Genomic DNA, 13812 nt, shown 5'->3' with positions numbered 1-13812 from the left:
GGGCTGACTGTGGGCTGTGGAGGGGCGGGGCGGGGCGTCCTCTGCTCCTCGTCCTGGGCTACGGCCTTGGCCCAGCACCCCCGCCCCGATGAATCACCGAACTCGGCATTTACACGCCCGCCAGACCGCGAGACCGGGCTGCCAGCCCAAGGCCAGGACGTGCCGTGCCCAGAGCTGGGGTCTGGCCGGCGGAGGATCCTGTGGCTGGGCCCGGCTCCGCTCCGTCACCCCAGGAAATGGAAATGTCCCTAAAATGTTCGCTTTACAGCTGCTTTGACTTTTTTGTTCGTGCTTAAAATAGCCTGAAGCAAGGCCTCTCCGGCTGGCCGCTGCCGAGGTTAGAGACGCTTGGCTGGGGCCCCGGAGGCCGGCGGGAGGCCAGGCTCAGCCGGAAAGCGCTTCTCCTCTTTCTGTGACTTGGGGCTGCCGTGCTCGCCTTCTGAAAGTCAGGTGACTAACAGGCTCGATCATGAAGTTGCGCTGCTGTCACGGTCTGGAGGGCCGTGTGTGAGCCGGGCCCGTTCCCCTCACCACCTGCACACCAGTTAACCCAGACTGGGGGCTGAACCCACAAACCCAGGGTCCCGGGCCAGGAATTGGCTGTGAGCCTTCCCGGCTTGCTGCTGTCCCCACACAGCCCCCGGGGCCTAGCCTCCCGCTGCGCTTCCCTCCACCGGTGGTGAGACTGAGGCTGGGAAGTACGGTGGTTTGCCCGAGGTCACTCTGGAGCTGAGGGTGACATCCGGAGAGCCCCATGCTCCCCCCATCAGGCCCAGACTGCCATGCTTGTGAACCGCCTCTCTGGCGGGCTGCCACGTCTCCAAGTCACGCCCAAAAGGGGAGACCAGGCTGCCTCCAGCGTCCTCTGTGTCCCCTGCCACCCTCAGGGCCCACTTTTCCCGAGGCCGGTGTCCGGGCCCAGAGCGGCCTTCCTGTCTGCCTGAACGTGGACAAGACCGCGTGTGGGCCTCGGGGTGGTGCCCCTGAGGCTGCTCGAAACTGGCCAGTACGGGAAGGTGCAGGCAACAGGCTGCCTCCCCGGGCCTGCGGTGAGCACGAGCCCCTGACCGTGCTGGTCCGCGCAGTGCCTGGACGGACGGCACCAGGGAGGCCCCGGGCTGTGGGGAAGCGGTGACGCCCAGAGCCTGTTTAGAGCGGGTGGGCTCAGTCCGAGCGCACTCTCGCCGTCTAAGGGCGGGGGCGGGACGGGGGTCACCCACGAGGGTCTGCGCACACCTGCCCGGAGGCTCCCATGACACCGGCCCCACGTAGCTGAGACTCTCACCGGGGGGGGGGGGGGGGGGCTGGCTGTCTGCAGGCCGGTGACTCACAAGGCCCTGGGGTCCCGGCCCGACCTCCCTCCCTCCTTGTCTTCCTCCTGCCCTGGGGCCCAACGCCCGAGGATGAGGGCTGGAGGCAAGAGTCCGTGGTCTGTGCCAGAACAGGCCTCAGCCCTCCCCAGTCCACTTCCTCTTCCTCCCTCCCCACTCTGCGGCTCCGGGGCTGACCACAGCCAGGCCCTTACCAGCTCATCTGCGGAGCCTGGTCCCTGAGCCGCAGGCACAGCCAGACGCCGGCCCCTGGAGCCCATCCTGCACTATCTGCTCTGGCCCAGGCCGCCCTCCCTGGCTCTTGCGAACACAGCTGGCTACGGGAACCCGCAGCCCCAGGACCCCACGGGGGAGCTGAGCCTGGACCTGCCAGGAAGGAGAGAAAGGCCATCGCAGGAGCTCAGGCAGCCCCTCCTGTGACTCAGGGGAGCCCAGGCTGATGGGGCCTGGGGCTGCCAAGCGGGACTCCAAGAACCAGGATGTCGGAGCATCACCAGGGAGCCCCATGGAGAGGCCAGTGCCAGGCAAACCCGGATCACAGCAGGAGGGGGTGGCCCCCAGTTAGGAGGAGCGGGACCCCGGCAGAAGCAGCCTGGCCTGGGAGCGGGTTTCCCCCCGGAGAGCTGGAAAGTGGAGGAAAGGTTCTGTGCTCCTGCCTGAGCCAGGGCAGGTTAGGGCTGGGGGCTTCTGCGAGGAGCCGAGCAAGGCTCTGCCAATGCCAGGCCATCCCACACCCCACGTCCTGAGCACTCCCCTAGGTCAATTCTAGGGCAACGTCCCAACTCTCTTTGGTCGGCAGGGGATGAGCACTGACACTGGTGTAGAGGAACTTCGTCATTGCTGTGGGCCGAGAGCAGGAGTCGCTCCGCTGATTCTACAAGAAAAGCCGCCACGTGGGGGCTGCTGACCCCAGTGACCCCTGGGGGGGCGGGGAGGGCCTCCCCAGCAAGGGTGCAGCCTGGCCACCTGCCCACCCCCCGCAGAGCCAGGTGAGCCAGGGCCCACCTCTCCCTGTGCACGTGTGCAGTGAGCCTGGGGAAGGTGAGCAGGAGTCCCTGCCCTGCCCAGTCTTAGGAAAACAACTTGAGGATCTGGGGCTGGGAACGCTGCTGGCTCCCACCCCGGTCCCCGCTTCCCCCTCTGCTCTGGCCCAGAGGCTGAGCCCAGGCTTGCCTACGGACGTCTGCTTGGGTGCGGGCAGGGAGGTCCAGGGAGAGGATGGCGGGGCGTGTCTTCCCAACCTTCTTGCCCTGGACGGGGCGACCCTGGCCCGTACAGCCATCCCCGCACTCTGGCCATGTTGCATGTCTGGGAGGAGCCCAGGGGACCCTGAAGGACGGAGCACAGACAGGCAAGCGCCCAGGTCCGTGTCCCCCCAGCTCCCCAGGTGGGCAGGACAGTAGAGCCCCGTGTGTCTGTGGTCCTGCGACGCCCCCTTCCCCGGAAGCCCCTGGGCGGGATGTGCCCTCTCCGAGAAAGCAGGGAACTGTCGTGGGACCTGCTGTGTGCGCTTGGCGACTTGGGGGAGGAACGTGGGGGAGAGGGTCTTGCTGAAGCCACAGCGGTTTCCGTGGCCTGGGACCATGCTCCTCTCTGAGCCGTGTGTGCTTCTGCAGGGTCCGTCTCTGCACGCGGTGGAGACCCCACAACGGCCCACCCCAGCCTCGCCATTGGCTTCCCAGTCGGCCCCGGCGGTGTGTCCGTCATCTGCCACCCGGGGTGGCCCCCTCCCGAGTCCTCACTGAGGCCCTGCTGGAGTGTCCAGGTGGAGGAAGAGGGGGCACAGGGAGCCCAGGTAGGGGGGCAGGGGCAGCGTGCCCTCTCCGGGGTGGGTCTGGCATCGCAGCCCCGAGAGGGACTGCAGAGAGAGGTCAGTCCGTGCTGGGGGCCAGGGTGCAGGGGCTACCGTGCTTCTAACTTCCTGAAATTGCAGGCTCTCCCGTCTGATTTGTTTCTTGCGCTTTGGCTGGGAGAGGGGAAATCTGCAGTTTCTAAGCTCTGAGTTCCGACTGAACCTGTTGATTAAGGCAACCGTTGCACTAATCGGTCCAGAGTCACTTCAAGGTCGAAGGGTCAGGTGCCGGCGGCCGAGCAGGCAGGGGAACTGCTGGCCGTTCCGCAGCTGGATTTCGGGCCGGTGCCACCGTCGGAAGGAACCGCGACTGCGACCGTGAGCAGCAAATGCAGGGGACACCACGCGGGGCGTTGGCTCCACGGGCAGAGCCGTGGGTGCTTGAAATGGTTCACCCTTCAACATACTTCATCAAGGGGCGCCTGGCTGGCTCGGTCAGTCAAGCGTCTGCCCTCAGCTCAGGTCACGGTCTCAGGGTCTTGGGGTCGAGCCCCGCATCGGGCTCCCTGTGCGGCGGCGAATCTGCTTCCCTCTCTCCCTCTGCTGCTCCCCCTGCTTGTGCTCCCTCTCTGTCTCTCTCTACTAAATAAATACAATCTTTTTTAAAAAGGTACATCATTTTAAAAATCATGATTGGATACATCTTAAATATTTTATTTGACTCTTATTTCAAAAGACAAATAGTTTAAATCTATTTGTGGTTTGAAAAAAAATTTGTCCTATATTTTTGATTTTCAGGTGCATCTTAGCTTAGCTTTAAATAGCATTCAGTCTTAATATCAAGCCTGTTAATGTGACTGCCTGCTTGAAAAATGGAGAGCATGTCTAGAGCATTCTGATAGAGAGAAAACCAGAAGGGGTAGTTTTCAAGTGTTGAATGCAATTCAGATTAAGTTGCGTTTCTGCGTACAAAGTGCTAGTTTGGTATGTGTGGAAGGACACAGTCATTGGTCCTAATGATAGGACACGAGACTAAAATTCCCAGAAATATACTTGAGAGATATATATGACATGTTCTGAGAAAAGGAAATTGCACTGAAGGGCACATCAGAATCTCTGCATTCGTAGACAGGCTTGTTTCGAGAGGGATCTATCTTACTGAGAGAGCCGTCAGTAATTCCTCCCGACGAAGGAATGGATCACACACTCTCCGAGTTCTCCCGGTATTACCACTGATAGAGTTCTGCTTAAGCGAGGAGGCAAGAGAAACATACACAGCCACAGCTGGAAAATGACACACTGGGTTGTTCGTCGTTCACCTGAGACTCGAATTACCCTCGGTCACACACGGTGGAGCACAGCGGCTCGCGGAAGCCCGTGAGGCGGCGGTTCCGGCTGCGGTGATGGTGATCACGCCGAGTCATTACTGTTCTCACGCGCGAACCTGTTCCATAAGGTATTGCTGGCTAGAAATAAGTAAACATTTTAAAGAAAGATTTGAAAGCACCGTGTGTGTGTAGCAAGGGTGAGGCCTGGCGTCCCGGTTTGCCCCGAAGGGCGGCCCGGACCAGGACGCAGTCAGGCTGCCTCCAGCCGCTCGCAGACAGGGTTTGAGGAGCAAACCCCTCGCCCTCCCGTGTACGAGAAACGATTTCAGAGGCTGTAGTGAGCAGCGTTTCTTTTCCTTTTCTCTTTTTTAAACTCAGAAAGACTCGCTCGAAAATATGGTCGGAGGGAGGGGCTTTAGCCTGAACACGGGGCGCCCCCTTGTTCGGCAAGACGGGACGCGCTCCGTTCGCGGACGGGCTGTTTCAAGGCCAACAGCGTTCCCCTCTTTGACTTGACCTTTGGCGCTCTGCCTGCACGTTGCCAGCAACGGCTGCCGGTGTCAAGTCTCATCAGCTCCCCGAGTCGGCGCAGGACTCCTGCCTCCCATCACGGACGGACCCTGTCGCCGTGCCGCCCCAAGGAGCCTGCGGCCTCCATGTGGCCCTGAACCCCTCCAGGCTCCGATTTCCAACCCTGCAGGAAGGAAGGCCCACCAAGCCGCCTGCTGCCCCTGTGGCCCCATGCCGCCCCGGCTAGCCGGCCAGCCCAGCCTCGCCACTCCCCCGGCCTCCTACCACACTCACTCCCAAGACCAGGTCCGCGAGGGACGGATCCAGGAGGCGTCCTAGCCTCGGGGCCTGCTTCCCGTTCACCCCAAGCTGTAGCATGAGCTGCTCTCACCGCGAGGAGAACCCGCATCAGAGCCCGTGTCAGATGCTCTCGTCCTGTGCTCTAGGACAGCGCGTGGCCCCTGGAGCCCTCAGCCGTCGGAGGCCACGAAGCACCACACACCGCAGCTTCTGCCACTTCCCTGCAAGGCAGAGGAACAACACTGCTGGTGGGACGCGGCCGAAGAGGGGCCACCAAAGACACCGTGGTTGTCGGCAAGCACCCGTCCCTGGAAAACCAGCTTTAGCAGAAATGTGCTGTGTGTGCCTTCGTGGGGCTTGGCTGAGGGGCCACTGCTCTCAAGGACATACACGTTATCTCGACTCAGTGAGACCGCTCCTTCCTGGGCTCACTCACCCGTCTGGCCGTCTGCTCCCGGCGGCTCACGTCCGGAGGGCGCCGGCGCACGCGGCAGCGGGGACCTGCTCTGTGCGCGGCTCCGAGCGAAGGGGAAAGAGACACGCGCCCAAGATGCCGCGATCCAGGGTTTCGGCGCACGGGGGGCGGTTCTGTAGAATATTGCTGGGGCGCGTTTGGTCTTCTGAAGACTCAAACAACGGACGGTAGACGCGAATCTTTACAAAGCTGATTTCATAAATACGAAATGACAAAGCAGAGGTTACAGCTGAGCTGCGAGCCGCTGCCAACCCCCGTGATGCTGATTACCCAAATGTGTGTCCGCAGGAGGAACCCAAGGGCCACCGGCTTTACCCTCAGGGCGAACGGACGCTCTTTTGGAAGCCCTGACCACTTCAAAACTCAGAGACGGACTCTGTCTAATTTTCCTGACTTTGTTTTAGGTACCGCTGAGGGTTCTTGGTGATTCTGGAAACTACTTGTCCTGTCCGCACAAAGGGCGAGCGCCTGGCTGGGGACGTGTCCCTCAGAGGGTCTACCGCAGGCAGGCCCCAGACCATCTGGTGGCCACTTGCTTGTCCTGATCCAAGGACACGGCAGCGTTTTCTGCCTGTGTCATTTTATGCAGATAACTTGGCCTTGTCAACACCCTGTTTCTGCCTACAGAGAGGAGCTAAGAGCCCTCCCAGAGGGGCAGGCCTTGCACACTCACACACGCATCTCCCTGCAGGCCCAACAGAGACCAACAACCACTCTTTAATTTCCTCCAGAGTGCAGCGGCTGGCTCCCCGGCAGGGCCCCAAGGACAGGGGAGGATTGCCCAGCGCTTCCAGAGACAGTGACCGCAGGGTCCAGACTGCGAGGCCAGCCAGGACGGCTCAACTGTCGGGAACGGCGATGGAGCCCATGGATGGGGGACATCGAAGGTCTGTGGAGCGGAACGGGCGTCCCGCCGCATCCTGGCCGCGGATTCGGGCTTTCTCTCCCAGAGCTAGGCCTCCTCGCGGTCAAGGACAGGGTATGGTGCCATGGCCGTGTGCCCCGTCCTCCCGACCAGGGACCCCCTCCGTGGAGGGCTACGCCTCATCCGGTGGAGCAGGGGGCCGGGACGTGAGCCACACGCAGCCAGCGCCCACTCTGTGCCTGGGAGACGACGCCCGATGCTCTCTGGAGCAGGGGTTCTGCTCCCGGGGCCCAGGCCTCTTCCCAACAGGCGCCCTCCAAGCCCCTCCCCAGCTCCTTCCCCAGGGGGGTTAGGACGGAGAGCCTGTGGCAGGCCGCGAATGGCTCCAGGACCTGGGTGCAGCCAGCCCTGAGGTCCTGAGGAACAGGACGCGCGTCCTGCATCACTCTTCGGTTCTGAGATGCATGAGGCTCACAGCGCCTCCTCTAAGGGATAAACCGTGGGGACTCGAATGGGGTCCGTTTTCTCATGTGTGGTTCCAATTAAAGCTCCACCATCTCTTATCTGAAACTCTTGGGACCAGATACAATTTAGAATTCAGAACGCCCCCCTGGATTTATAGGACGATGGTAGACTGCACGCCGGTGTAGGATGGGCCACAGACGGTAGGTCCTGGGAGAGGGTCCTGTATCCACACATCGCCATGTTTCAGAAACAACATGCAAGGATGTTCAAATAAGCCGGCTCCCAAGGCCCCTAATTTGTCTTCTGTTAGTTCAGGGTATGCCGACAAACTCTCTGATTTTAGAGGATTTAGGTTTATGTCATCACACACGAGAAATCGACGTCCGTAAACATAACCACTTGTTCGTTTCCTTTCCCAGGCACGGAAGGTCAGCCTTGAGGTGCCACTTTTGTCCAGTGAAATCCATCTGTGTTGAATGGGCCGCTCCATGGGTTCTGACGACTGTAGGCGCCGTGGAACCCACCTGCCCTCCCGCACTGGTCCTCCCCTGCCGGCGGGGGGGGGGGGGGTGGTGGCTGCCCCTGTCCCTGTAGGGCACTGTTGCTGTTCCTTGCACGTCGAAGGCATGGAATCGCGTGGTACCTGCTCTTTGCGTCTGGCTTTCGTTCACCGTGGAGTTTCTGAGACTGGGCCCGGCTGTTGGCCCTGCCGTGTGGTACCCTCATGCGCTCTCTGTCCTCATGACGGACGTCGGCGTCAAGAGAGTGTGACTTTAAAATTTTGATAAACTGCAACTTAATCCCCCCTTTTTTCACTGCAGGTAGTGGTTTTGGGGTCGTCCTCTCTGAGAAGTCTGTTCCTGCTCCAAGGTCTCAAAAACAGTCTCCCGTGTTTCTGTAAATATAGCTTTCGCTTTTGGCTGTGGGTTTGTGAGCCGTTTTTAGTTAACTTAGGTGCTGTGTGTGTGTGTGTGTGTGTGTGTGTGTGTGTGTGTCAGGGTCAGTCGGGGTTGGCTTCGCGCTGCACGGAAATCCCGTGGCTCCCAGCACTGGTCGTTGAAAAGACGATTCTCTCCCCCGAATTGCCGTCTTTGTCTAAACCACTGGACCGCGCCAGTGCGGGTCTGCTTTTGGGTTCTCCCTTCTCTTCCCCAGCCAGCATGCCCACCCGTAGGCCCATAAAGCACTATCTCAATGACGACGGCTCTCTAAGCCTGCAAATCAGGCAGTGTGAGGACCTCAGCTTTGTTCTTCTTCTTTGAAACTTTTGGTGGTTCTAGGTACTTTGCACTTCCATATATATTTCAGAATGAACCTGTAGTTTCTAAAACAAAAAAGCCAAAGCCAGCTGAGAGCATTAAAGCTCCACGGAGGAGAAGACATCCTCACACCACGGAATCTCTCAACCCAGCAAGGCGGCGGGGTGCCCGGTTTCCACCACCCCTCCAGCTTCAGGCCTCTGCGTTCTGTGGCTTCTCTCAGAGGACTTCTCGTGCTGTTACACTTACGCATAAACACTTTACCTTCCAAGCCGTTTAAATGGAAATGATCTAAAGTTTTCTTTTCTAGTGCTCGTTTCTAATATCCAGCAACACAACTGATTTCTGAATATTGACCCGTGTGCCATGAACTTAGTCAATTCATTTATCTGGAAGTGTTTTTTGTGGATTTGTTAGGATTTTCCATGTCAGTGATCGTGTTGCCTGAAACCAACAGGAGTTTCCCATCATGCTTTCCGATCTGTGTGCATTTTCTTTCTTGTTCTTATTCTCTCGCGCAGACCGACCTTTCCTTAACGTCGAGTAGCAGGACTGAGGGAGACAGCCCTGCCTCGCCCACAGCTCAGGTGGCGATAGCGGCGTCTGTCCGCACCCCGTGGTGCTCATGCACATTTCTCACGGCTGCGCCTCAGGAGGTTCAGGAGGGCCTCTCGATCTTCCGTTTGCCGAGAGGTTTTCATCACAAATAGATGCCAGACTTCTGTCGAGGGCTTCTTCTGAGCTCACTGACCCGACGGGCAGGAAGGGAAACAACCCGGCCTCGCGGCGCGATGTGTCCGTCCAGCATGGGCCGCTCCCGGATGGAAAGCTTCCAGGAGATCCCTCCGTGGCACCCCAAAGCACGTGACAGAGCCGGGCTCGAACCAGAGGAGCCGGGACTGCGTGTATGGCCCGAGCTGGGCAAGGAGCGCGGCGTGTGCGGTACTCGCCGGTGGTCCTGTCACAAGAGCCACAGCGCTGGGAGCGTTCGCATGAGATGAGGGGCCGCTGCTCCTCCTGGGCGGACGGAGCCGGTCGACAGACCTCGGTTATCGGGGATGAGTGCGTGCCTGTCGTAAGGGCACTGTCAGCGGGCACCGTGTCGCCTCGACGCAGGGCCACGTGTGTTTCCCGCCGGCATTCCGCAGGATCTCAGCTCCCTGGGCAGCTACCAGTCTTGGCCGGCGTGAAGCGCCACATGGGGAAGGCACCGACAAAGACTCCCCGAACGGGTAAATGAAGGAGCAAAGGGACGAGGGAAAGGCCGGACACCGGGTAAGGCCACACCTGCTGTCGAGGACCCGCCAGGCCCGGCGTCCTGGCTGGGTCCCTGCTGCCTGTGGGGAGTTGGCCCGCTTTCTGCTCCTGAAGCTTGGTTTTCTTACCTCCCAAAGGCAGATACAAACCTCGCATGGCGGGCACCTGGGTGGCTCAGTGGGTTAAAGCCTCTGCCTTCGGCTCAGGTCATGATCCCAGGCTCCTGGGATCGAGTCCCGCATTGGGCTCTCTGCTCAGCGAAGAGCCTGCTTCCTCCTCTCTCTCTCTCTCTGCCTGCCTCTCTGCCTGCTTGTGAGCTCTCTCTGTCAAATGAATAAGTAAAATCTTAAAAAAATACAAACAAACCTCGTGTGGCTGCTTCGGAGGACTAGGAGTAAGAACTGTGAAGCACCCACACAGCCGGGGTGCCTGCAAGGTGCCGGCTGCTCCCGGAGAGAGCTGGTGAATGACAGGGGAATCCAAGTGACTCAGAAGCACAGATGCCTCCCTTTCCCAGGTGACTGTGAGGTCACTAACGGCAAACACGCTTCTGGCTAAAGCAACCCAGTCTGGCCCGTCACTGAGGACAGAGCCCTGGATTCCTCCACGGGGGGTCTGGCCAGGATCTATGCAGAAAAGCACCTAGAGTGGGACCTTGGACATCGTGTGCTGTAACAACGGACCAAGGGTGACCCCCAGCAGGGGTGTGGGAAGTAGATGAGCACATGACTGAAACACAGTTTGCAACCACAGAGTGCTGTCCTCCTCGCCACCTGTGGGGCGATGGGGGGCTTTGAAGCTTGTGCGTAAGGAACCCCAGCCGTGAACCTCTGGAGCATCGGATGAGATGAACCCATGAATAAATCGGTCACTATCTTAAACTAAGTCATGATATGAGATTAGGGACTACTGTACTGTCCTTTCCTGGACAGCTGACAGTACATTATTGTTGAACTAGAGTCTTGGCCAAACTGTCTGGGAGCCCCGCGAGCACCTGGCCAGGCAGGCTGGGTTGGAGCACGCGGTCTTCTGCGGAAGAACCGACGTCACGCTCTCGCGGCCTCCACCTCCCCCTCTGCCCTGCTCACTGGGGGGCAGATCCAGACCCCGATGCCGGGGGGGCCAGGTCTCTCCTGAGGCTGGATAAGTGGCCTTTGCATAACGTATAATAAGTTGCAAAACTTAAAACATGGTATCACTCTCTCAGCAAAGGAAACATCCAGAGAAGGGACAGAGTTCCAAAGGCAAAACAGGACATGCTGGCAAAAGGAAGCCTCCCTTTACCCACGGTTTTATGAATGTGGCTCTTAACTTACGTGTGATTAGGGATCAATACCTCTCTGAGAGCCAGACGGCCCTGGATCCAGGCACGGGCATGGCTCCTACACGGCGCTGACTTGCGCGGCGCACACTTGTTACTTCTCCGTGGCTGGCTGCACCTGTGTGGCAGGGAGGCGGGGGTGGGGGGGCCGTCCCTAGGCAGAGGGGAAAGCTGGTGTGATGGCATGCGCGGTGTTGGGTGGGTGGGGCGGTCTGTAGGAGGAAGGAGCATCTGAGAGGTCGGGTGGGCCAGCAGAAGCCAGTGGAGTTGCCGCTGGGGCACAGAGTCAAACGCGGCTGCCAAGGGCCGCACGCAGAGTGACTGGGACACTTTGGAGTGTGAGCCTCCGAAGGAAGGAGTGATTCTGGAATCTGCTGGGTCTGCTGGCCTCGAGACAGCCCTTCCCAGCACAGCAGCAGGCACCTGGAGAAAGTCTGAGGAGACTGGTACGCAGCCTGCGCGGGAGGAGGAGGAGCCAGGACCACAGCTGAGGAGGCCGGGACCCAGCGAAAGAGGCTGGGGGACAGGCAGCCAGGGGGCACCAACACGGCCAATGTCACGGTCACCAGGGCAGAACCCGTTTCTGGGGTAAGTCAGGTGGGTGGAAGCCAGGGGTGGGGACTGGCTGCTGAATTAGGAACCAGTGCTAACCGTGCCGATGGCCCCGTTGGGGTGTGGCACAAGCAGCCGTCGAGAGCCTGGAAGGGTGGTCCATTGGCGCTTGGTCACCAATGACCATTTGCCGCACGGTGTGTGTTCCTGCTGGGCAGGCTGGTCACTTGTAGAAGGTCTGCAGTGAATGGAGCATTGATGGGACGGCGAGGAGGGGCCTAGGATAAAGGGGGGCTTCGTAGGGTCTGAGACGCAGCAGCCTGATTGCAGGGGAGGGCAGGACGGAGCAGGGCGGGGCAGAGGGAGGCGGAGGTGGGTGAGGCTCAAACTCTTCTTCGCGAAGGTGAAGCGCAAGCCTGTCCAGATGTGAAGGGCTGCCGGTGGCCTGGAGATGGCGGGAGGGGTCCCACGGGGCATCCAGGAGGGTGGGCGCTGGGCGAGGACGGGGCGCGGGGCTGGGTGCTCTCTAATTCAGGCAGCCGCCGGGGAAGCAGGCTCCTGCGCGGGCTGCTCAGCCCCTCGGCCAGGCGGTGCGGCCGTGTGAGACGAGACACAGCCTGAGGACAGGGCAGGAGGCGACCCGCTTCTTAGGAAGCGGCCCCAGACCTCGGACGTCAGGGACGCGTCTCCATTTGCTCTCTATGGCCGGTGTCCTTAGCAGAGGTGGGTTCCGCAGGAAGGTGAGCAGGAGATGCCCTACTGGTAGGGTTGGGCTGTTACCACAGAATGACACACAGTAGGTGCCTTTAATCAGCGGAAATTTATTTCTCGCCGCCTGGACGCCCCACATCTGAGATCACGTTCCCACAGGGTCTGGTTTCTGGTGAAAGTTCTCTCTTCCTGGCTTGTCCAGGGCTACCTTCTGTCCACTCGCATGGCCTCTTCTTTGATTTCTCTTGGGATTGGGAGGGTGTGGGGCAGCATGTGCTCTGGGGCTCTTCTTGCAAGGACACTGAGTCTTGGGAAAGAGACACCTTTATGGCCTCCGTCAACCCCAACTACCCTGTAGACGCCGTCCCCACGTGGGAGGCTGCAGCTTCCCCTCAGCGTCCGGCCGGCCCTGGGCACGAACCCGCCCGCCGGCCACCCCCACGGAGCGAACGTGGGTTTCTAAGTCAGATGCGTCTGCTGCAGGGCCCTGGGCGGTCGCAGCAGCAGAATCCCGCAGCTACCTGCAGACCGGACGCCCTCCGGGAGGGCCCAGCTGCCGGCCGCCCCCAGCGACCCGCAGGGTCAGGGGCGCGCAGGCGGTCTGGGCAGGGTCAGGGGCGCGCAGGCCAGCCGGGCGGCCACCCCGTCCCAGCCAGCGCCAGCCGCTCCCCGGGGCCGGTCTGGGCAGGGCCCGTCTGGGCAGGGGTCTGCTGCGCGCCCAGGCGCCGTGGACAGCCTCTGCCCGAAACGCCTCCCTGGTGACACCCGAGAACTGGAGACCCGCCCGGGACCCGCCGGGACCCCGAGCCCCGAACCCCGCGCGACCCCGCCTTGGGACCCCGCTCCCGCGGCCCCCGTCCCGACCACGCCCCTTCCCCGAGAGCCGGGTCTCCAGCCCGCGCCCCCGCCCCGAGGACCCCCTCTCAGGGTCCGGGGCCCGAGACCCCCCCCCGCCTCCCTCCTGCGCCGCTCGCTGTCCCGCTCCGCGCCCCTCTGAAGCCCACCTTGGGCGGGGGCCCACGCTCGTGGCTCAGGCGCGGGCCACACGACCACCCCCCCAAGCCCCTCTGCTCCCGCATCGCGGACTGCGGGTCCGCGCGCGGCCCCTTTAAGAAGCACGGCCGCGGCCGGACCGTGACGTCACAGGAGTGCGGGGGGCGGAGACAGTGCGCGGCCTCAGCGCGGGGCGGGGCGGGGAGGGGCGGGGCGAGGGACGGGAGGGCGGCCGAGGAGGAGCCCGGGCCGACGCAGGAGAGCCCCGCGCAGGTCCTGCCCCCGCCCTCGGCCTCTCTGCGGTCCCGGACCCACTCCCAGTGGCCCCGCCCCTTCCGTCCCCGCCCCGTCCCAGGCCCCGCCTTCTCCAGCCGCCCCGCCCCTGCCGGTCCCCCCCCCCCCCCGGGGGCAGCCTGCCCGAGGTCCCGCCCCTCCCACGCACGCCCCGCCCCGCGCACGCCCCGCCCCGCGCACGCCCCGCCCCCGGCTCCGGGCGGGACTGGCCTCGGCGGCGGCGGCGGCGGCGGCGGCTGCGGGAACTTCGGCGGCGGCGACCCTAATGGCTGCGCGCGGGCCGCGGTGAGGCGCGGGCGGAGAGCGACGGGCGCGGGGCCGCGGAGCAGCGAGGGCGAGCGAGCGAGCGCGCGCGCGGC

At 61.8% G+C, this 13812-nt stretch overlaps 1 long non-coding RNA gene across 3 annotated transcripts; it reads left to right on the top strand.

Moving 5' to 3' along the window:
• Positions 1–74: 74 nt before the first annotated feature.
• On the top strand, positions 75–9932 carry LOC131830515 (uncharacterized). Of its 3 annotated transcripts, XR_009353185.1 has the most exons (5): positions 75–1049; positions 2131–2320; positions 2948–3126; positions 6141–6623; positions 7486–9932. It is a non-coding gene; the product is annotated as an uncharacterized LOC131830515 (long non-coding RNA). The 3 variants fall into 3 exon arrangements; XR_009353184.1 differs by lacking the exon at positions 75–1049 and having other exon boundaries at positions 1333–2320; positions 6468–6623; XR_009353183.1 differs by lacking the exon at positions 75–1049 and having other exon boundaries at positions 1333–2320.
• Positions 9933–13812: the final 3880 nt, after the last annotated feature.

This window comes from Mustela lutreola, chromosome 4, assembly GCF_030435805.1.
Source record: "Mustela lutreola isolate mMusLut2 chromosome 4, mMusLut2.pri, whole genome shotgun sequence".
NCBI lineage: Eukaryota > Metazoa > Chordata > Mammalia > Carnivora > Mustelidae > Mustela > Mustela lutreola.
The sequence above is the reverse complement of the archived record's forward strand: the minus strand, read 5'-3'. Positions and strand labels throughout refer to the sequence as shown.